Source organism: Cupressus sempervirens, chromosome 10 (genome assembly GCF_028749045.1).
Source record: "Cupressus sempervirens isolate cs-2001-9-10 chromosome 10, ASM2874904v1, whole genome shotgun sequence".
Taxonomy (NCBI): Eukaryota; Viridiplantae; Streptophyta; class Pinopsida; order Cupressales; family Cupressaceae; genus Cupressus; species Cupressus sempervirens.
The window spans coordinates 206,631,481-206,653,643 of record NC_143127.1 but is presented as its reverse complement, the minus strand read 5'-3'; the positions used below and the strand labels follow the sequence as shown (position 1 = coordinate 206,653,643).

General features: G+C 36.9%; 1 pseudogene; it reads left to right on the top strand.

The window, feature by feature from the left end:
• Positions 1-8,653: 8,653 nt before the first annotated feature.
• LOC149533354 (fasciclin-like arabinogalactan protein 15) overlaps positions 8,654-22,163 on the top strand; it is a 59,803-nt pseudogene continuing 46,293 nt past the window's right edge.

The following is a 22,163-nucleotide window of genomic DNA, read 5'->3' as shown; positions in this document are numbered from 1 at the left end:
ACCCCCCCCCCGAAATCTCTCAAATAAGGAAACTAAAATCTACTCTTGCACATAGAAAAGCTCTGATACCATGTTACAATCTGAAAAGATTAACAACCCAAAAAACTAGTGCAAAGAGTAAATATCTAAACTATGAATGCAAATGATACAAAATCAAAATAGCATCATAGAGTTAGTCTCCAAGAGAGTAATTTAAATGCTGGAAGCAAAATAGCATTTAAGAGGGTGCAAAAACAAGAGATACAAATACAAGCCAGGTAGCATGCTTATATAGGCTAGGAAGAGGGAGGAGGTGGCAACACCAACCAATGAGGAGCAACCATCTATCAGACTAAAGATAGCAAAGTATCTTCCCAAGATAGCTAATGGATGCTCACATGTAGGAAGGTGACACCTCACAACCATTCACCTAATAAGACATGCTTTATTAACCTAAGCGAGATTATTAAAAAGTGTACAAAAAACCTAGCAAAATAAGAAAAATAAAAAACTACACTAACAAATGGAATGTATTATTTTTAATTATGTTTGGTTCATCAAATTAAGATACAAAATTTTTTCAAGTCAATCTTAGCCTCATCTCTTTTAAATGATAAAACATCATACTTAGCAAGACTTATCCTTATAGACTCATTAATAAACTTTCAATTTCATTAATAGACCAAAAGATCATTGTCCATATTTTTATATATTCACTTCATTATCAGCTTACATTTCTACACAACTATTTCTTCAATATCAAGATTTATATTTTTCTACTTTAGATAGTCCCATGAAACTTTGGATTGACCTCAAATGTAAATTGCCAACTTATGCCTCTTTTCACTAATCATTTAAAATCACCTTGATAAACATTTATCACATATTCTTTGTTTTGGTATTTAAATAAATATATTAGTGCAATGAACATATGCAAGGAATAACAAGGAACACTCATTTGTCAAAGAGCAATCATTCTATGAACACTTATGATTTGAAAACTAAAAAAAATTGATTGCCTCATAATCTTTACACTTACTTCTTTATATTGACTTTGAACATTCAACCAAGATTGTAAAGCTAGGGCCCCTAACAAGAGACTTGATCTAGGACAACCTTGCTCTAGCAATCCATCAAGTTCCTTTAAGGTGTTATATTTGTAGGTCTATTTTTTCATATTCTCTTTGTTATCAATCTACACTTCAAGACACCTACATCTTAGATCTAAAGATTTAAATTTTCTTATCATAGGTCAATCCCATGACACCTAATATTGACTCCAAAGTTGAAATTATTAGCTCTTCCCTTTTTTCACTAACCACTCAAAATAAACTTGGTATAAACAATTATGTGACTTATTTTTATGTTTCATTAAGAACATTGACTTCAAATGTTGATTGAAGATATAGAAACTTTGAACATGCACTACAAAGATAATGATGTGATTTTAAAAGGTTGATATGACTTAAGGTTTGAAGACAAGTACGCATTTGGTACAATGCTAGATAATTTTAAAAACATTAGAAACCTAGGTTGTTCAAGTAATATGTATGTTAGTGATTGTAAGCCTACCAATCTTCCTTATCAAGAAATCTTTTTATCATTCATTTTTTCTTCCTACGAAAATTGTTTATGAGCTCAATTGGAAGGTGATAGTTGTGGCATCATTTTGAGAGATTCTTATTGTTTTATTTTCCTTTTCTCTATGTTTGATTTAATCTCCCACACTTATAGTAATAATTGAAACAATGATACTAAATAAATTGTAATTGTTCTATCATTTTAAATAAATATTGTTTGATTTAAGTTCACACACTTAATAGTAATAATTGAAACATTGATGCTAAATAAATATTAGTTGTTCAGTCATTTAAAAAATACTATTACAATATGTACTATATGATAAATTTATAAGTATCCAATGTGATTATATTGGTACAACACAATAGCAATGTGATACTAATCATTCTTACTTAAACCTTATATTGAAGGTTAGCTTTACATAAAAAGTCGATTACTAACAATATTGAATTTATTCTAAATTTTAAGAAATGCTAATTTTATATATAATGATATTGTAACATGATCTTCCATTGAAAATTGCCTTACAATAAAGATCCTTGAGCTAAGTTGAGGTGTTTACAAAACTTGTTGACCGTTTTATCAATAGTTTGCCAAGCTTCAATTGAAACGCATTCACTAGGAAGTCTACCAATAGTTATTATAACTAACTTGCACACCCACAAATCCTCAGCAATACATTGGATTTTGATCACTTATTTTTCTCTAAGTGGAAAAAACATTACTTATTTTTGCCTTAATAAAATTCATGAATCCTTTCATTGAGTTTGTTGTGCCTACATTACATGGTTAGATTTTTAAATTTTTTATTGATTTATATTTGACTACCATGTACCCACCCAAAAAATGAGTCTACTTAAACACAATTCTTTGTGGTTTCACATGCTAGCGCAATTGTGTCGAAGATTCCCTTATCCTTTTGTAAATGTGTACTTATGTATCTAGACATTGAAGTGATGAGAATCCATTTAGGTGGACCAATATTTTTGTAAAATGAAAATATGCAAAGTTTGTTTGTAAATTATCAATGCTTAGTTGGAAGTTGCAAAATATCGTTAAGGGTTCCATTTCCTTTAGTTTTTATTGACAAATTAAATTGTTAGTAATTTCTAATAATATATGTCTATATATGTCTATCCAATGCACAAGACAACACAGAGCTCTTGTTTCTGGATTTGATTTTCTACGCGATTTTGAGATCAAATCACACTCCCCGATCTATTAAGATGAGAAGAGCCGAAGGAGGAAATAAATACATGGAGGTTAACAGTTCAGTGACGGAAAAGCTCATTGATAATTTCACACATGCAGACAGACGCAACCAAAAATTCACCAAAAGGTGGCGGATCTCAATTTCTTATTTAGACTGCTTAGAAAATGTCCCATTTTCAACATTACGAAGGGTTTTATTAAATAGATATGGTCCAATACCTCAAGGAGGCGAGCCCCTGCTCCCACAAAATAGCTCAAGGCAACATGAAAATTATCATGATCTGGAAGATGATCATAACAATAATCCAGATCTGAGTTTGGATGCAATGGAAGAGATTTTTAAAAGACTTCCGATGCCCTCATTGATGAGAGCCATGAGTATTTGTAAAACCTGGAAGACAGCGATATCGAGCAACACTTGGCCGAGTATTGAGGGAACTCATCATTTTATGACACAACAAGCAAGTGATGGCAATATTGCCTTCCTCTGTCCCAGTCTTAACCAGTGGTTTTCAATCCCTACAGCGTGGAACCAAAATATGCGCCATTTACTCTGTGCTGCAGAGAAGGGGCTTTTTCTCTTTGTTCATGATTCTGATAAGCCCGTGATATACAATCCCTTGACCAACCAGCACAGGTTCTTGCCTCACCTTGAAGGCTGGGATTCGCTTGAAACGCCTGTGGAACTGAAGGTCGAGGGCGGTCACTTTGAAATTATTGCAATAACCACCCACAACAAAGTTCAGCTCTATGATTCCAGTACAGATAAGTGGAACACTATCCCTGATATGGTCGAAAATTGGAGCACTGGGGAGACAAACCATTGTTGGACGAGCTCATTGTGCAATGGCATGGCTTACTTTACCCAAAACTTTGGTCGATTTCTGGGTTCTTACGACTTTGCATGCCGAGAGTTCCAGTTTAGGCAGATTGAAGAAGGGCTCCCTCCACATATGGATGCTGTTGATTATTTCAACAATGTTATAACTTCGCTGCCCTCCTTGGTGGCGTGTAATGGGAAGCTGCTTTTAGTGGGGAGGGTAGAGAAGGAGGGCAGTGGAGGAGGGTTTATATGGGGTCGTTTCCCTTTCATCAGGCACTATTTGGTCGGGATATGGGAGTTGGAGAATAATGATAGATGGTCTCTCATTTCTGTCACCCCTCAAGATTTGTTGGAAAATACAGTCAAGTCATCTCATGGAAAAGATTTTTTGGTTGCTGCTTCGTTGGATAAAATCTGGCTGACCATTAAAGGAAGCATGAATGTCTTGACACTTTCTTTGATGACTATGGAATGGAGTGTATTGCCAGGACACACTGCTGACGATATTGTTGATCCATATGAAAGGTGGCCAAGGAGGGCGTTCTGTCTACCCTTTAGTTTTACTCCTCTTTAAATCAGATGAGAACACTGACTAAGTAGGTTGCAGCTATATTAAAAATGCTAATTTACAAGGCACCTGTGACAGTTTATCAAGAGTTTGTTGGTAATGGTTATGGGATTTGCTTTCACAACTAGCAAATGCCTTTTGTCTGCGGTATTTGAATATTTTCGACTTTCTTGAATTTATGTTATTTTTTCCATCTCTAAATTTAATAGAAAACATATTTCTAATTCTGCTTTAAAAATAAATTTGAGTGTTTCCTATCAGCCTCATCTCTGTGAAATAGAAAGTTTTCTGAGTTTGTTAATAGGCTTCACAGTTTTGTTTCTTGGTAAGTTGCTTTATTCTGTGGCGTATGCAAAGTTCAATTTTGTGTGTGTAATGGTTTTTTCTTTTTGAATTTTGAGCAATGATAGGCAGTGCCAAACAATAAAATAAGATGGGAATTCATATCTAGTAGGAAATCCAAGACGCAAATTTCTTGGTGAATTTATCTGATATAGTAGTTAGTGAGAGATATCAAACTGGCAACTACTGCTTAATTTATCTGATAGAGTAGTTACTGAGAGACATCAAACAGATGACCAAAAAATTCATAGTGAATCCCAAACCCTTTGCAGATACAAAGCAACAACATTTAGGCTGAAATATCCCAAGATGTAGCTTCAAAGTAGGTCGTGGCAAGCTATAAAAGATCCCTGTAGTATACTGTATTCAGTCTGTTTTATTAAAACGAGCCTGATTGTAGGGGCAAGATGTAAATTAGCCACAGAACTTCGATTCGTAGACTTAAGCAGTGATGTAAAATATTGACAACTGATCCAAAATTACTTTAGCTCGCAGCTTCAATTTTTACAGACCTTAAAATCTCCCTACCCTTTCTTAGATCATTGTCAAATTTGTGAATTTGAGAAAAATATGTCAACCACATGCAAACTCTTGTACTGGTTAAGTACAAAATTAATAATATTTCTAAAATAAATGAAAATTCTTTTTTGGAGAAATCATTATAGATAAATCTTATTATTTTAGAACAAAATCTTTCAAGTACAGATACTAGTAGGGGCTTTAACTGTCTATGACATCACTCGTGTTATGACCTTTCAAAACGTGCCTCAAGGACCTGAGAGATAATTGTGAGCCTTCTATTGTAGTGATGGCTGTGGGAAATAAATTGGATATAGGGCACTTGAGAGTTGTAGCCTCAGAAGGTGCTGAAACATTTGCAGAAGATGAAGGTTAATTCTTCATGGAAACATGAACACTGGATTTAACAATTGTTGAGGAAGACCATGGAAACTAGTGAGGAGGTGGCAAATAGTCTTGGAAAGATCAAACATTCCATATTAATATCAAGGATGAAGGAACTGCAACTAAGAAGTCTGGTTGTTGTCAACTCTTAGATCTTGGTTTTTCTTAGCTCAAGGCTACTTTGTGTCCAAATCCTGATCTATTGGGCAAGTTGTAGTATTAGTGCACTTCAAAAATTAAAATTGTCACTAAGTAGGCTATCATCTTGGTTCCATATTCTTTTCCTTGGCTAGCTAGATTCAAAAGTATAGACGTACATGACACTTATGATATCTATTGAGAACCCCTCCACCCCCACGCGAAAAAATTAGAGATCACTTAAAATGGATCTAGAAAGCTTGATCTTAAATCCCATGGTAAAACCAAATCAAAGCATCATGTAGCAGGCTTCATTTGACATATAAATCTACATAGAATATTTTGAAAATTAGCATCATTTCAAAAACAAACAGGTATTATCTTTCGATGCTAAGGAATTTCCACAAGCCGTTAATTCCAGATAACATTATTTCTGAATTTAATTGTCTACAAGATCTTTACATCAAATCACTTTCCCGAATCTATTAAGATGAGAAGAGCTGAAGATGGAAATGAAATCACGGAGGTTGACAGTTCAGTGATGGTAAAGCTCACTATTAATTTCACATATGCAGAGGCCACAGACCAATTTTGACCATGCTTTTCACGTTCTGTGCACTGTTTCACCTATCCTACATTACTGCTGCAACAAACTTTGGTCTGTGAGTTGTGTAATATTTAATATGTACTTTTCTATAAATGTAATAGACTGGCCTGAACTCCTTAGAGCCCATATTTGGATTTTTCCATGTGTTTCTCTCTGATGTTGTGTTGTGTGTTTTAATTCCATTTTCCATATTACAAAGGTCTTTTCTAGATAGATATGCTCCAATATTTGTCCGAGGTCGTGAGCCAGTGCGATATGGTCCATTGTTTCTTCTAATTGAGCCACTACTCTCACAAAATAGCCCAAGGCATCATGAAAGTAATCATGGTTTGGAAGACGGTAAAAACAATCATCCAAATCTGGATTTGGATGCAATAAAAGAGATTTTGAAAAGACTTCATACACCCTCATTGATTAGGGCCAATATTATTTTCATAAACAACAATATTGGACATCATTTTGTCGAGTATTGAGGGAACTCATCATATTATGACACACAAAGGAATCCATGGCAGTATTGCCTTCCTCTTTCCCACTCTCAACCAGTGGTTTTCAATCCATACAGCGTGGGACCAGAATAAGCTCCATTTACTGTGTTGCGGACAAGGGGCTTTTCCTTTTTGTTCGCAAATCTGATAAGCCTGTGATATGTAATCCCTTGACCAAAGAGCACAGATACTTGCCTCAACTTGAAGGCTGGAATTCTCTTGTAACACCTGTGGAATGATGTTCCAGGGTAGTCATTTTGAAATTGTTGCAATAAGCAGCTGCATTAAAGTTAAGTTTTATGATTCCAGTTCATATAAGTGGAACACTATCCCTAATATGGTCGAAATTTGGGACATTGGGGAGGCGAAACATTGTTGGATGAGCACACTGTGCAATGGCATAGCTTAATTTACTAATAAGGAGATTGAAGGAGGCCTCCCTTATAGTTAATATCTGGGTTCTCATGACTTTACACGCCGAGAGTTTCAGTATAGGGAGATTGAAGGAGGCCTCCCTCCACATACGGATGGTTTTGATTATTTCAACAATGTTATAACCTCACTGCCCTCCTTGGTCTCATGTAATGGGAAGCTGCTTTTAGTGGGGAGGTTAGAGAAGGAGGGCAGTGGAAGAGGGTTCATATGGGGTTGTTTCCCTTTCATCAGGCACTCTTTGGTCCGTATATGGGAGTTGGACAATAATGACAGATGGTTTCCCATTTCTGTTACCCCTCAAGATTTGTTGGAAAATACAGTCAAGTCATCTCATGAAACAGATTTTTTGGTTGCTGCTTCATTGGATAAAATCTGGCTGACCATTAAAGGAAGTATGAATGTCTTCAGACGAGAAATTCACCAGAGCAGATAAACGAAGTATGATGCAGTTTTATTAATAATGCTACTTTAGAAGGCACCTGTGACAGTTTATCTAGAGGTTGTTGGTAATGGTTATGGCATATGTTTTCACAACTACCAAATGCCTTTCTCTAGAGATTTTGAAAATTTTCAATGCTTTTTTTTGCATCTTCGCATTTAATAGAAAAATTATTTCTAATTCTGCTTTAAAAAGAAATTTTAATATTTATTATGAGCCTCAACTCTATGCTATGGAAAGTTTTGTATCAGTTTGTTAATAGGCTTCACAGTTTTGATTTCATGTTTAATTGCTTTGGTCTGTCATGTATGCAAAGCCCAATTTTGTCTACGCAATGGGCTCTTTTTTAAAATCTGAGAAAAAGTTTGCTTCAATCTTGAGCTCTTTTTGATAATTGGAATCAGTGTTTTGGTTTTCTATAATTAACAAGGGTGATCTTTGGTTGTATGTATTTGAGTCTCTCTAAACTGTATCTTTTACTATTAGGGCTCTCTCTGGGTTCTTTCATGAATTATGTAACTTGCTATCTATACAATAAAATTATGATAACTGTCACTTTTATTAATAAGGAAATGTTTCATATCTAATGGAAAATCTAAGAGACAAATTTCTTGGTGAATTGTCTGATAGAGTAGTTATTGAGACCCAAGAGACGTCAAACTGGCAACTGCTGCTGAACTTATCTGATAGATTAGTTATTGGGAGACACCAACCAGATTCCCAGAAATAATTAGACTGAAGCCCAAACCCTTTGCAGATCTAAAACAATGCATTTATGCTTTAGTCTTTGCGCTGAAATCCTGATATAGCTTCGAAGCGTGTCGTGGCAAACTATAAAATATGCCTACTATAAAATATCCCTGCTACATACTGTATTCAATCTGTTTTATTATGATGAGCTTTACTGTAGGGGTAAGCTCTAAAATATCTATATCTATACTTCTGCTTTCCCATTCAGCATCAGCTGCAAGGACTTCTCCTTTAGTTTGAGTGTTGCTGTTACCTGCAAAGCAATGCTGAAAAATATGAGTCTCCGTAGAGACTCGTTATGGTATCTGGCCTTCCCACTGATAATGTCATGATTCCTAAGCTTCCAAATAAACCAAAGAGTATAAACAGAAAGGGTAGACCAGAATAAATGACTGTATTTTTTTTGGCTTAAGATAGAACCAGATCACATTAATAAGATTGAAATTACCATACAGGGAGAGACCAAACAACTTCCCGATTTCTTTTGCAATAAAGCAATCAAAGAGTACATGGAATGCTGATTTAGAACTATAGCATAGAGAACAAATGTCAGGTTTGCCATTAGGTTTTTTAAGCGGCAATCTGTGTAGGAGCTGGCGCCAGAAAAAAACATGTTATCTTGGGTTCAATGGGGTGGCACCAAAGGTTTACAAGGAGTTTGCTTCAGGTAGGCCGATCAAGATTCAAGTTCCACTTTGAGTTAAGGTGCTCAATGGTGTCCAACTTATGGGTGAGGAGGCTATAGATATATTTGGCTTTAATCTGTGGCAGCATAGTACCATCAAGCCATTTATAGGTGTTAATCATGGTTATGGGGAGACTCATCTCCCCCCTAAAAGTCGCATCTTTGGAGACCTCAAAAAAGGTTGGAGACGAAGTCTCCTGAAGTCTCCCAGTCTCTTAATCCAAAAGGTGAAGTCTTCCCAAAGTCTCTTGATAAAATATAAATATAAAATATAATATTAAATAATTTTATATATTTTAGCCCTCATTTTAATGGTTTGAATGCAAAAGTTAAGACCAATGAGATACAATATTGTGATTATGTGAGTTTTGAAATATTTGACTCTATATTAATGCAACATTACTATTATTATTTACTTTAGTCTTTTAGTTTTACAATATTACTATTTTCAAATTTTGTATTTAGTATTAGACTTTTTAAACTATTAAAAAAAAAAATTCCGGGGGGGTCTCCTACTTTTGAAAAATTGTTGTACCAGTACCAGTACCAGTAACAAAGACCTCCAAGTTTCCCTGTCTCCCGGTGACCTTGGTGTAAATCCTATTAGCCTCCTCATTACAAATTCTGGGAAGATTGAAGCATCTAGAGACCTCTTTATGCATTCAAAATCTTTTCCATTTATGTAACTTCTTTCAATTTTAATTTTGAACACACTCCCACATGCCTTTCAGATTGGGAATAACTGCAAAGGGGATCCCGAAGTACCTAGCCATGTTGTTGGGTTACCCCTAGGTCAAGGAGATCTTATTGCACCAAGAAAATGGTATCTCATTCTATTTGAGAAGAATTGACTTAGATAGGGAGACTTTGCTACATGAGATTGCACAAAATATATCAAGCTTGTTCATAAGGTTACTCATATTATTCTCTTCCATCCTAATAATGATGGCCGTGTCATCTACAAACTAGATGTTAGAAATCTCTTCATCATTCGGAAGGGTGGCACAAATGAATTTGGGTGCAAATAGTACAGGGAGTCAATTACAATGAAAAAGAGGAGCAGGGCAAGTGGACATCCTTGTCTAATAGTTCTTGAGAGCATAAAATTCTTAGATCTGGCCCCATTGATTTCCACAGCTGCATATGCCTCATCCATAAGAGTGAAATTCATTAAACAAAAGTAAGGAGGGAGTTGCATGCATTCTACTATCATAAGGATGAACTTCTATATAATTCTATCATACGCTTTTTCATAATCTATCAACATCATGCAAGATTATTGATTGATATCTTAGCCCAATCCATAGTCTCCTGACAGGTGATAAGGTTTTCCAAGATATATTTCACTCTCACAAACCCTATTAGGGATGATCTGATAATTTGAGGCATGATATACTCAATTCTTGAGGGTAGGAGTTTAGTCAAGATATTATAGGAAACATTAAGAAGTGTAATGTGCCTCTAATTCTTGATTAGAGTTCTATCTCCATCCTTAGGAATAAGTTTGATGAGTCCAGAGTTTATTTCGTTGCCTAAGGATCTGTTTTTAATAGCTTCCACATACACTTTTAAAAGTTCATCTTGTATCCACCTAATATTCTCTTTGTAAAACTCAACAGGTAAACCATCAGGTGAAGCAACCTTGTCATTGCTCATATTCAAGATAGCATTGTCAATTTCCTCAATATAATGGCCTTACAAGAATATCTGCCTCGTTGGAGGAGACCTTTCTAAGAATGATCCCTTTGATTTTGTTCTTGGATAATTCCACAGACTGCCTATCATCTTTTCATGTGAAAATTTTATAGTAATCTGCAAAGGCCTTCAAAATATTCTCTTGTGACTTTAGGGTGTTACCTCGTTCACATAGGAAGTCAATTCTATCTCTAGACTTTTTGCGTTTAAGAATATTGAAGAAGTGTACCACAACATTTGAATTAGCAAGGTTCTCTTGACCTATTCTCTAGATCACACAATATATTGTGGAGATCTATTTCCTCCTTTGTAGCATCTTAAGCAAATTTCTTGCTTGCAGCTGGATATAATGACCTCCAAGATGAGATATTTTGGTTCCACCTGTCTATGGCATTACTATGCCTAGCAATGCAAGAAATAAACCACCTTACCAACAGTCTTGATATCATCATTGGCTAAGAGAGAGGTATTGAGAACAAAACCCTATTTCTTCTTAGGCAAGGGAGGGGGTTTGTCAATGAGGAACAATGAAGTTATAATAGGTTGACGATCAAATAGGGTAAAGGGAATCACTTTGATCGCAAGTCCATTATCATCTTTCTTACAGATAAGGACCTCGTTATTCAGGTAGAATCTATCCAGTCCACACTAGACCCTTTTATCACCTTTCTTGAAGTTGGACCAAGTATGCCATATTCCATAATAGTCAGATTTATTACCAGCAAGTGGATCATAAAGTTTTAGTTTGTTCAACATCTTGTACCAGTAGAACTTTTCATTACCCTTCCACTCAAACTTGACCCCACCTGCTTTGTCCTAAGGATTTTCAATCATGTTGAAGTCCCCAATAATCACCTGTGGAATATCTCTCAAATCACTAGTTCACTTCCACAAGCCAACTTTCTATTGAAATCATTAGAAGCGTACATAGAGGGAAAGAGAGATCCACAATGATCCATTGCAAGGTGAGAATCCCCAACCATACACATACTTGCTCCATTTGGGGCCAATAAGGATAGAGATTCCACCTCTTCCTTTAGGATGATTGGTAGAATAGGAGATTGCATCCTTCCAAATGCAGTCAAGGGCAATGTCCATTTTGAACCCTATTTTTTTTACCTCCTATAGTATAAGATCAATGTCTTTGAACATTTTTAGGAATATTTTGTCCATATACTTCCTGTTAGGATTCTCCAATTCCCCGACATTCCACGAAGAACGTTTTAAATCCATAGGATAGCCTAGTTATATGTGTCCAAAGGAGCTTGGAAGCTCTTGTAGCAATTAGGTACCTTCCTTTTAGGCCTCTTAGTGGGCTTCAAGTTTCTCTCATTGACAGGCGGCCTTGCCCCTTTCTTATAGACACAATCTCCCCTACTTCAGTTGATTGCATTACGCCTTCCTTCTCCTCCTCTATCTTTTTTGGTACTCTCTTCTTCCTCTGTTTCTTGGCATTAAATAAGAATACCTCATTGTCCACTTTAGACTCAACAACTAGGACAGTGGCTGACTCACCCAATTCAACTTTACAGTTGCCATCAATCCCAGAGGATAGAGTTGGCTCGACCTTCAGTATGTCCTCCAGAGTGGTGGTGGATTTCTTGGCTCCAGAGTCATGTGTCTTGGGAAATATTGCCAGTCACTGGGGGGTAGAGGTAGAGGAATAGGAATAACCACAAGAATGAAATTTCTGAGTCTATTCTTAATAGAATTTAATCCATCAATTGACTCCTTGGGCTCAACCCCATCTTAGGGAACCTCTGTGCTTTCCTCAAAAGGAGGCATTAGCTGCATAACAACCAGGGTTTGGGGGTCAAGGGCTACAGCCCCATCGTGAAGCACATGATGGAAACTGGGGCCAACTTGGAGTACATTAGATGATGCCTGAGCACTTTGATTAGAAAAAAATCTTCTGATTCTCTCCAAATCCAACTTCTCTGCATTTTTGGTTTTGTGCTCAGGTTTGGGGTTAGCAGGGGCCAAAATCTAAAGCCTGAGGCTAGGTTAGATTCTATAGAGCATTGTGGTCAAGTTTAGCTAAGGGAGTGGGGGCTAACTTAGAATCAAATGCTGATTTAAGTGCATCTAGGAGGCACTGATATCCTTAGAGATCTACAATTGCCGAGGAAGGGGTAGGGTTTGGCTCTAATGATGGCATAACTCATAACGCTAGAAGCAAAAGGAGAGCTACAAAGAATGCTCCAAATGCGTCCGGGAGCCTGCGGCTGGCTTCCGGCCATCTTCTGCAGGGCTTCCAGATGCATCTGGAATCCGTCCGCATCGGATGTGGAAGCCTAGCCTATACCAAACGAATCGGTATCTTAGAATAATAGTAATAAATTTGAAATATCTGACAACGCTTCTTTTGAGAGATCTTATTATTTTAGAACCAAATCTTTCAAGCATTGATACTAGTACTGAGATGAGTCTAATGCAGATTGGGCAGTGACTCTTATTGTGTATGACATCATTCGAGATGTGACCTTTCAAAATGTTGAGAGATGCCTCAAGGGCTTGAGAGATCGTTCTGAGCCTTCTATTGTGGTGATGGGTGTTGGAAATAAGTTGGATATAGGGCACTTGAGAGTTGTAGCCCCAGAAGATTCTGAAACATTTGCAGAAAAAGGAAGGTTTCTTCTTCATGGAAACATCAGCACTGTATTCAACAAACATTGAGGAAGCTTTCACATGAGTTTTGAATCAGATTTGCAGGGTTACAAGCAAGAAGACATCAGAAATTAGTGAGGAGCAGACAAATATTTCTGGAAAGAGTCAAACAATCCACATTAATAGCAAGGATGAAGTTACTGCAACTAAGTCTTTTTGTTGTCAACTCTGAAATCTTGTGTTTTTCATATCTTGGCTTAAGGTTATTTCTGTGTCCAAATCTTGATCTCTTGGGCAAGTTGTAGAGATTTTAGCCTTCTCTAGCCTGGCTTAAGGATATTTTTGCACAATTCTTCAAGTCCAAGCTCGTTAATGGAACAATGGCCATGCAGATTTTAAATAACTTTTTCTTTGTCGGTTTTCTTCTAGCTATTGTGATGCTAAATTGGCTTTTTATTAGCTTTTTAGATGTACACAAAGCTTGAGTGACTCATGGGACCATTAAAATACATATGGACTACAACCTGTAATCTGTCAGATACAAGTTAAAAGAGGATTGGTCTTGAACATAATATGAATATTACATACTTCCAGAACTATATTTTCTTTCTTCTAAAGACATGTATGTGTTCTCTGTGATGGTGGGAATATTTGTCTGTGAAAAGATAATTTTATATGTGATGGTTCTGATTGATCTTCATTTGGATGCATTATTTATTACCAGACTTTCATTTTAAAAAGAAAAATAGTGCTATGTGCTCGAGCTGTACTATTATTTTGCTTATTTTTAACATTACTTTTCCTCCATGTATAAGGAAAGCATTTTCAACTACATTCCTTTATTTTGACGTAGAAGCATTTCAATGCTTTGAACATGGGTCCAGGGCTCCACATTATTTCAACTAGATCGCCTTGCCGAAGTTAGTATTTTATTTTTGGTACTGTTGATGGTCTCATCACTTCATAGGTAGTATAGTTATATATGAATTTGTTTGATTGATATTCTATTGTAAAAAGACCTTGCTTTGGGGTAGAAATGTTAGTTTTAATTAAAGAAGGTAAGGTCTTTTTGTTGCTGATGCAATATTATCTTACGGAACCGTTAGCTTCAATTGAAAAGGTAACGAGTTTTAATAGGAACACATTATATAAGCATGGATCTTTCCTAATATCTTCCCTGGAAAACTTAACAGATTTTGAATCATACATTTGTTGCAGACATTTAATGCATATGTGCGATTCATTTGTTCTTATAAAATTATATTTTATCTTCCTTACATGTGCCTATTAATCTGTTCTCAGCTCAAAATCATCCTTCATCACTTTATGACCGACTGAAAGGTTTTCTCTCTTACCCTGTAAAAATATTTAGTCCTCTACTTTCAAATTTCATTGTAACTTCTCTTTTTACCATGCAAATGTGCCTATTTGACAATAGGCAAGGACTCCAGCTCATTAATATATCAAGCATAGTTATCAATCATTTCTCCATGAACAAGGAAAACAATGAACCAAGTTTCTTCTGCACTAAAAAGTTTTACAGAATGTGCAAGTTTAGACCACCGTTCCTGCAATAGCAAGGATAACTATAATCCAATATTTCTTTTGAGAAAATACGGTTAAGTACAACGAATTTCTGTGCTCCACAACTTTATTAATATATCAACATTTTCAAATTCTGGGTCTCCTGTTACAAACTATTTTTCATGCAGAAATAACCTTGTTTCTTTAAGTTTCATTTTATCAATACCGCTTAGGACACGTAGATTAAGTAGCAAGTTAATAGTTTCCCACTATAGCAGAAAATATCAAGCAAATTTGTTAGTTCAAACCATAATAAAACCCCCGATGGGAAGGGAAGGAACCCACTTTGCTATGCAAATGGACGAGCAAAACAATAAATGAAATGAGAGTGAAACATAAGATGATGACTGTATTAAGATTTTTTTAATTATTTGTATAATAAAATTTAATAAAAATTAAATTGTGATATATCTATGATGATCAAACTATGTAATTTTTTATTCAAACTTATTGTTTGTGTTTCATGAGAGTGAATAAGAATCCATTTTTTCTTAGTAATGGTTTTGAAGTATTCATTCATTCTCATGAGATATTTATTGTGAACCATTACTTATGAAACATGAGTCAAAGAGTTTGACTAGAAAACTATACAATTGAATCATGATAGAAATATCATAATTTGATTACTTGTAGATGATATCTTTTGATTATTGATTGATGAGGTAAATGGGCTCTATAAAGGCACCATTAAAGCATTACATTAGTTTAGTTTTATATTTTTGATATAAAAGCAACCAAAACAAAGAGGTTGGCCCTTTACAATAGTGGCAAAACTACCAACAAAAAACTAGCAGACAACCAAATAGACCTCTTAATGATTTACATCAAATACATAAGTAGTAAAAGTACTTTTATTAACAGTTAATAAAAGTACTAAGGTTCATGCACTTAACACTAAAAAAGTTTAACAAATTAACAAAAAGCATATGGGTGGTCAACACATCGTACCCCCACAACCCATACCCAAGTTCAACAAAAAAAGAAAAACCATCACAAACTGGACAAAAAGAAACAACCATCAGAGAACCCAAAAAAAAGGCCTAGGCATAGGAACAAAGGCCCACTAATTGGCAACCTTCTTCTTGCTTTTCCTGGCCAAAAGAACTTTGGCCCAGTCCTCTGCAAGGAAGTTATAAAGCAGTTTTGAATCTTCATTGCCAAAGCCCTCTTCCTCCTTCTCCTAAACCAAAAGCTGAAGGGTGGTTGTAGCTGCATGGGTCACCTTCAAAGTGAACTTGGAGAATAAGGTGAAGCCTTCCTCCAATGCATTACATCGATCCTTTAGTTCTTGGAGGTCTTTATGAGTAAGAACCACCTACTCCACATTACTTAAATTTATTGCCTTGTTGTAGTTCACTGGTGACTTCCTCTTATCCTACACATTCAAAATGTTAGTGGGATCCCTTAAGATTTCCATACCATCATTCCTTATGGGGGAAGAAATAGTGTTGGGGGAAGCTTTACTAGATTTGGGGTCTTCCTGGTTAGCAGTGGATAACAGGGTGAAAGTGGTAGAAATGTGAGTGGGGTATTGGGATGGGTCCTTGGTAGGGTTCTCCGCTTCAAAATCCCAGGTGCCATCAATAGTGTCATCTCACCTCTCCTCATCTTTATTATCAGTATCATCCTTCAATTCCTCCTTATCATCTCCTGAAATCTTAGCACTCTCCTCTAAATCAGTATCTTCCTCCTCAACCTCTTGTGAGTGTCTATCCATTTTTTTGAATCTACCCTTAGTCTTGGCCAACCTACCCGATCTCCTTATGTTCCCACGGATCTCTTCATCTGAGTCCCTAATCTCCACCTCCACCCTCTTTTCAATTTTGGTTTTTTATTGGCAACCAGCTCTAGAACTTGGGGTTTTTTCTTCCCACTCTTGACCAGGGATTGGCTAGGTGAGGGTTGTGGAGTAGGGGCATAACTACCACCCACATAATCTAGATGAAGGGGGGATAACAGTGGGGAGGAAATTATCAATGGCAATCACTCTGGGTAGACATAGGGCCAAGTGGAATTGGAATAAAAAAAAACACGAGCCCTTAGTATAGAATAGTAAAATTAGCACATTTCTTTCTTTTGTCTCTAACATCCATGATTGTCTCTTCTAGGACGTGCATCAGAAAAAAGGGAATGTAGACTTACTCCCTATTATGAAAGTTATCAAGCAAAGGGAAATGGTAGAAATAGCACAGACAATATCTACCTTCTAGGTTGAGGTACTTCATTGTGACCAGGCACACATCGTCCCAGGGCTCTAGTAACTTATCCCTTTGAATTTTGTCACGATATTGGTCTAAAGGCTTCATTTCCTTTGAAAAAACTAGACAAGCTAGCTTCGTCTATCACCTTCGTAATTTTTTGCCACTTCCCACTAGTTATTTCAAGGCTCATCGTCATAGCTATGGACTCCTCGTTCACCTAGAAAGTGATACCATTGATAGTGACCCTCCTATCTTTCCAACTATTGATGAATTGTTGAGAATAGTTCTCGTCATAACCAACTATGGCTTGCATGTAAGGGACAAAATCACCTTCCTTCGGCATTATCCAAGTTGCCTTCCTTTTGAAGAAATCGTCCATCTTCATGGGCTCCAGTCTATTAAGGTCCCCACCCATGGAATCCTACTCCTCAGTGATATCACTTTCAACAAGTGCGGTAATTTTCATTTGCAAGAAGAACACCACCAAAATTTTCACAAACCCAGGGTTAAAAATAATGTGTTCGATGGTTAAAATGAATTCTTCCTTACACTTCATGAGGATGCAATATCCAAAATGTTTAGGTAGTCTTAAAACATCATTACGGGGAGTGAAAATGATTCGAGTGAAATCCCTTTGTGATCTGACAATAATAATAATGATAACTTTTTTGTAATCAGCCAATACCACAAAAAAATGATGGCTCTTTTTTTAAAGCCAGGGTTATTAATGCCTTGCCTTTTTTTGCGCTCTTGTGTGATGAAATCCACATATTTGACCTCGCAAAATGTTTTGTCAAATTTAAGGCAATCTTAACCATCATTGTAATAAAATTAGAAAGGTCGCCAAAATTGTCAGTCCTCCAAATTTGGATATTCATCAATCATAGTTTGGAGGGGTCTTTTCCCTACTAATGAGGGAATTAATATAATTTGGTAGCATTTCAATGCTCGTCCAGCTTTTTAGGCTACCCGAATCAAATCCCAAGCTTGTCATAGTGTTTGCCACCACATTGCCTTCCTTGTAAATGTGTTGTAACTCGTACTAATTTCTAACTAATTTTAAACCACAAAGTAAGGCAATAGCCTCCACCACATTACTGGTTCTTTGTCCCAAATTTCTAGAGTAGGCTAACAACACTTCTCCCCTAGCATTTCACAGCACACCACCATATGCCACCAAACCATCTCTCACCGCGCCATCAAAGTTGACCTTTACAGTAGACATGGTGGGAGCAATCCAATAGGTTCTTTTTCTTGCTAAAGTTTTTGGGTTGTCAAAGTGCTAGAAATTGGGGAGAATGTTTCAATTTATAGCAATCTCCTCATCCTTCATGCTTGGGGGTTCTTGTGGTGCTCTAAATTTAGCCACCATAACATTCTCTATAATAAGCTTCCTCATTATCTCCCACACCACCTTCACCCCCCTTTCTTCCTCCCTAAAGATCCTATTATTCCTCTCCTTCCAGACACCCCAACAAACATGTTGGGGGAGGATATTCCAAAGAATTTTGAGCCGGGGGTGATAGAAGTGGCAATTCTAGTTTTCCACAAATTGTTCCATTCCTTTGTTCATGACCCAAACCAATGAAAATTTCTTCCAAATGTATGACCATACATGTAAAGTATAGGAGCATTCAAGAAAGAGGTACACAATGCTTTCCTCTTCCTCCTTGCAGAGATAGCATCTGTTAGTAATCGGTATGCCTCTCCTCCTTAGGTTGTCAATAGTTAAGATCTTTCCATACACGACCGTCCACCAAAAAAATTTAGCTTTTGGTAGCAATTGACTATTCCAAATCTTTTTGCAACTGATAGGGGTGTAATCCTTATCAAATATAAGGAGGTAGGCAAATTTAACCAAGAACGTACCATTAGTCCTCTTATACTAAACCACCTTATTAGGCTGATCATGCAAGGGAAGTTTGTGATAACTGATCATTTCCTCCAACTCTTTAATCAAAGGGTCATCCTTTTTGGGAATACCAGTAGTGGATAAGTATTTCCATTTCATTTACGCATCAATATAGTCTGCCGCCTTCTCCCCCACCATTCTTTTTAAAGCTTCTTGAAGACCATTGAACTTGTTGTAGATCATTGGTTTCCCCCCTAGTGAGTTGTCCTCACAAAATCTTACTTTTTTACCATTTCCTACCAACCATCTCAACCCTTTCCTCATAAGGGACCTAGTATTAACAATGTTATTCCAAACCTTAGAACCACTCGACAAGTCATTATTAAGGAGATTATACCTCAATTGGGTGTTGGCAAGGTATTTAGCCCTCATGATTCTTTCCCACCCGGTCTTGTTTTCCAACAATCTCCACCCCATTTTAGTGAGAAAGTCTTTATCTAGGTCAGTAATTCTTCTTATTCCTAACCCTCCCTTATCTTTGGGTTTACAAACAGTCTCCCGATTGACAAGGTTCGTTTTGTTTCTCTCCTCTGTGCTTGGCCATAAGAAGTTCCTTTACAATTTTTCAAGTAGTTCAACCATACTCTAATTAATCTTGAAGATAAAGAGAAAGCATATAGGTATTCCCTATAGAGCCACCAACAATAGTTGGAGTTTCCCCACATTGCTAAGGATTTTATATTTCCACCTAGCAAGCTTCTTTTGCATCCTTTCTAGAACAATGTTCTAGAAGGTGGTGGGGACATATTTTATCATTAGGGGGAGACCAAGGTAGGTGTCTGGGTGGTTCATTGAGTAACATCCCAGAATATTTTTAACTTTAACTTGCAAGACCTCATGAGTGTTTAAAAAATAGATCTTACTTTTGACTAGGTTAATTTGTTGACCTAAACAATCCTCATAGTTGGTAAGAAGATTCCTCCAAGCTCTAGCCTCCTGGATAGAGGACTCTCCAAAAAGGAAAGGGTCATCCACAAATTGTTGCATTACCTCAAGAAACAGAGTGGTGGTAGGTTGGATTCCTTTTAAATCTCCCAAGGAATCCAACTTGCAAACAGATCTGCCCAACACTTCTACTACCATAATGAAGAGGTAAGGGGATAAAGGGTCACCTTGTATCAGGCCTATGCCAACTTCAAATCCTCCCTAGGTTGTCCCATTGAGCAACACCTTGTATTGAGTTGTTTCCACCATGTTTCTTATGACATTCACAACATCCTCTCTGAACCCTACATGTTCCAACACATCATACAAGAAGGTCCAATTGACTCTGTTATAGGCCTTTGCAATATCTAATTTAAGCGCCATACTTGATCTTCTACCTTTTTCCATGGAGTGAATGATTTCATGGGTGTTAACAACAACGTCTAGGATTTCTCGACCCAGGACAAACTCCTTTCGTGGGTCCCAAATAACCCTTTTAAAAAATGGTTTTATCCTATTAACCATCACCTTAGAGAAGACTTTATAAATGGTATTACAAAGGTTGATTAGTCTAAAATCCCTAATGGTTTGGGGTATCTAGATCTTAGGCACTAGAACAATAGAGGTTTTATTTATCCCTCTTAGCATTTTCCCTGTTCTGATCATGTCCCTAGTGGCCCAAACTAGTTCATTTTTAATCACTTCCCAGAAGTGTTGAAAGAAGGCCAGAGGGAAGCCATCAAGGCATGGTGCCTTGAAAGCCTTCATAGAAAACACAACTTTCTTCAGCTCCTCTTCAGTGACTTTCTCCCTTAGTTTGTCATTTTCCTCATTTGCCAACATAGTTGGGATGGTATTGAGCATGCTTCGCCTAATTGTATTGTTGTTCCTCTCGTCCTCCCTTTTGTAAGCGTTCAAGAAGAACTTAACTACATGTTTCCCCATATCCTCATGTTCCTTCTAGGCCTTTCCTCCTTCCTCTTCAAGGGAGGTAATGGTGTTTCATTTTTGTGTTTTGAAGCCGATCTATGGAAGAAGGAGTTATTCATATCACCTTCAGAGAGACATGAAACTTGTGATCTTTGCTTCTAGAAGACCTCCTCATTTTTAATAGTTTCCTTCCACTTCTCCCTATAGTGCTCCTCCTCTTGGGTGGTACCCTCCGTGTCATCCCCCAATGTTGTGGCTACTTGTAACCTTTTAAGTTCCTCTTAAACTTCCCTTTTGATTTTAAATACATCCCCAAAAGATCTCTTTGCCCATTCCTTTACATTCCTCCTAACATTATCTAGTTTCTGGGTAAGCCTAAACATTGCAGTCTCATCCACGTTGATGTTCCACCATTCTTCCACCTTATTTCTGAAGTCTGGATGAGATTGCCACATAATTTGATACCTAAAAGGTTAAGTGTCTGCCACTGCATTGCCTTCCCTATAAGTGTGTTGTAACTCATAGTGATCAAGGGTCGTCGAGAGTTGTCAAATGTCCCCCAAGATGCTATGTATAGCCCAACCCGATTGGGCCCACCCTTGGACAAATTCAATGATGAATTTAGAATCACCTTCTATGCTTAACTTCTCAAACCTAATCTCCAAAAATAATTTTAGACCCCAAATTAAGGTAGTGGCCTCCACCACATTATTGGTTCCCTATCCCAAATTCCCAGAGTAGGCTAACAACACTTCTCCCCTAATGTTTTACCTTGCTAAAATTTTCAAGTTGTCAAAGTACTAGAAATTGGGAAGAATGTTTTGATTTCTAGCAATCTGCCCATACTTCATGCTCGGGGGTTCCTATGGTTCTCTAAATTTAGCTATCATAACATTCTCTGTAACAAGCTTCCTCAATATCTCACCCACCACCTCCACCACCTTTCTTCCTCCCTAGAGATCCTATTATTCCTCTCCTTCTAGACACCCCAGGAACACATGTGGGAGGAGGATATTCCAAAGAATTTTGAGTCGAGGGTGGTAGAAGTGGCAATTCTAGTTCTCCACAAGTTGTTCCATTCCTCTGTTCATGACCCAAACCAACAGAAATTTGTTCCAAATATATGACCATACCTGTAAAGTATAGCCTAGACATTCAATAAAGAGGTGTACAATGCTATCCTCTTCCTCCTTGTAGAGATATCATCTGTTATTAATCGGTATGCCTCTCCTCCTTAGGTTATCAATAGTTAAGATCTTTCTGTATATGACTGTCCACCAAAAAAAATTAACGTTTTGTAGCAATTGACTATTCCAGATCTTTCTCCAACTGATAAGAGTGTAATCCTTATAAAATATAA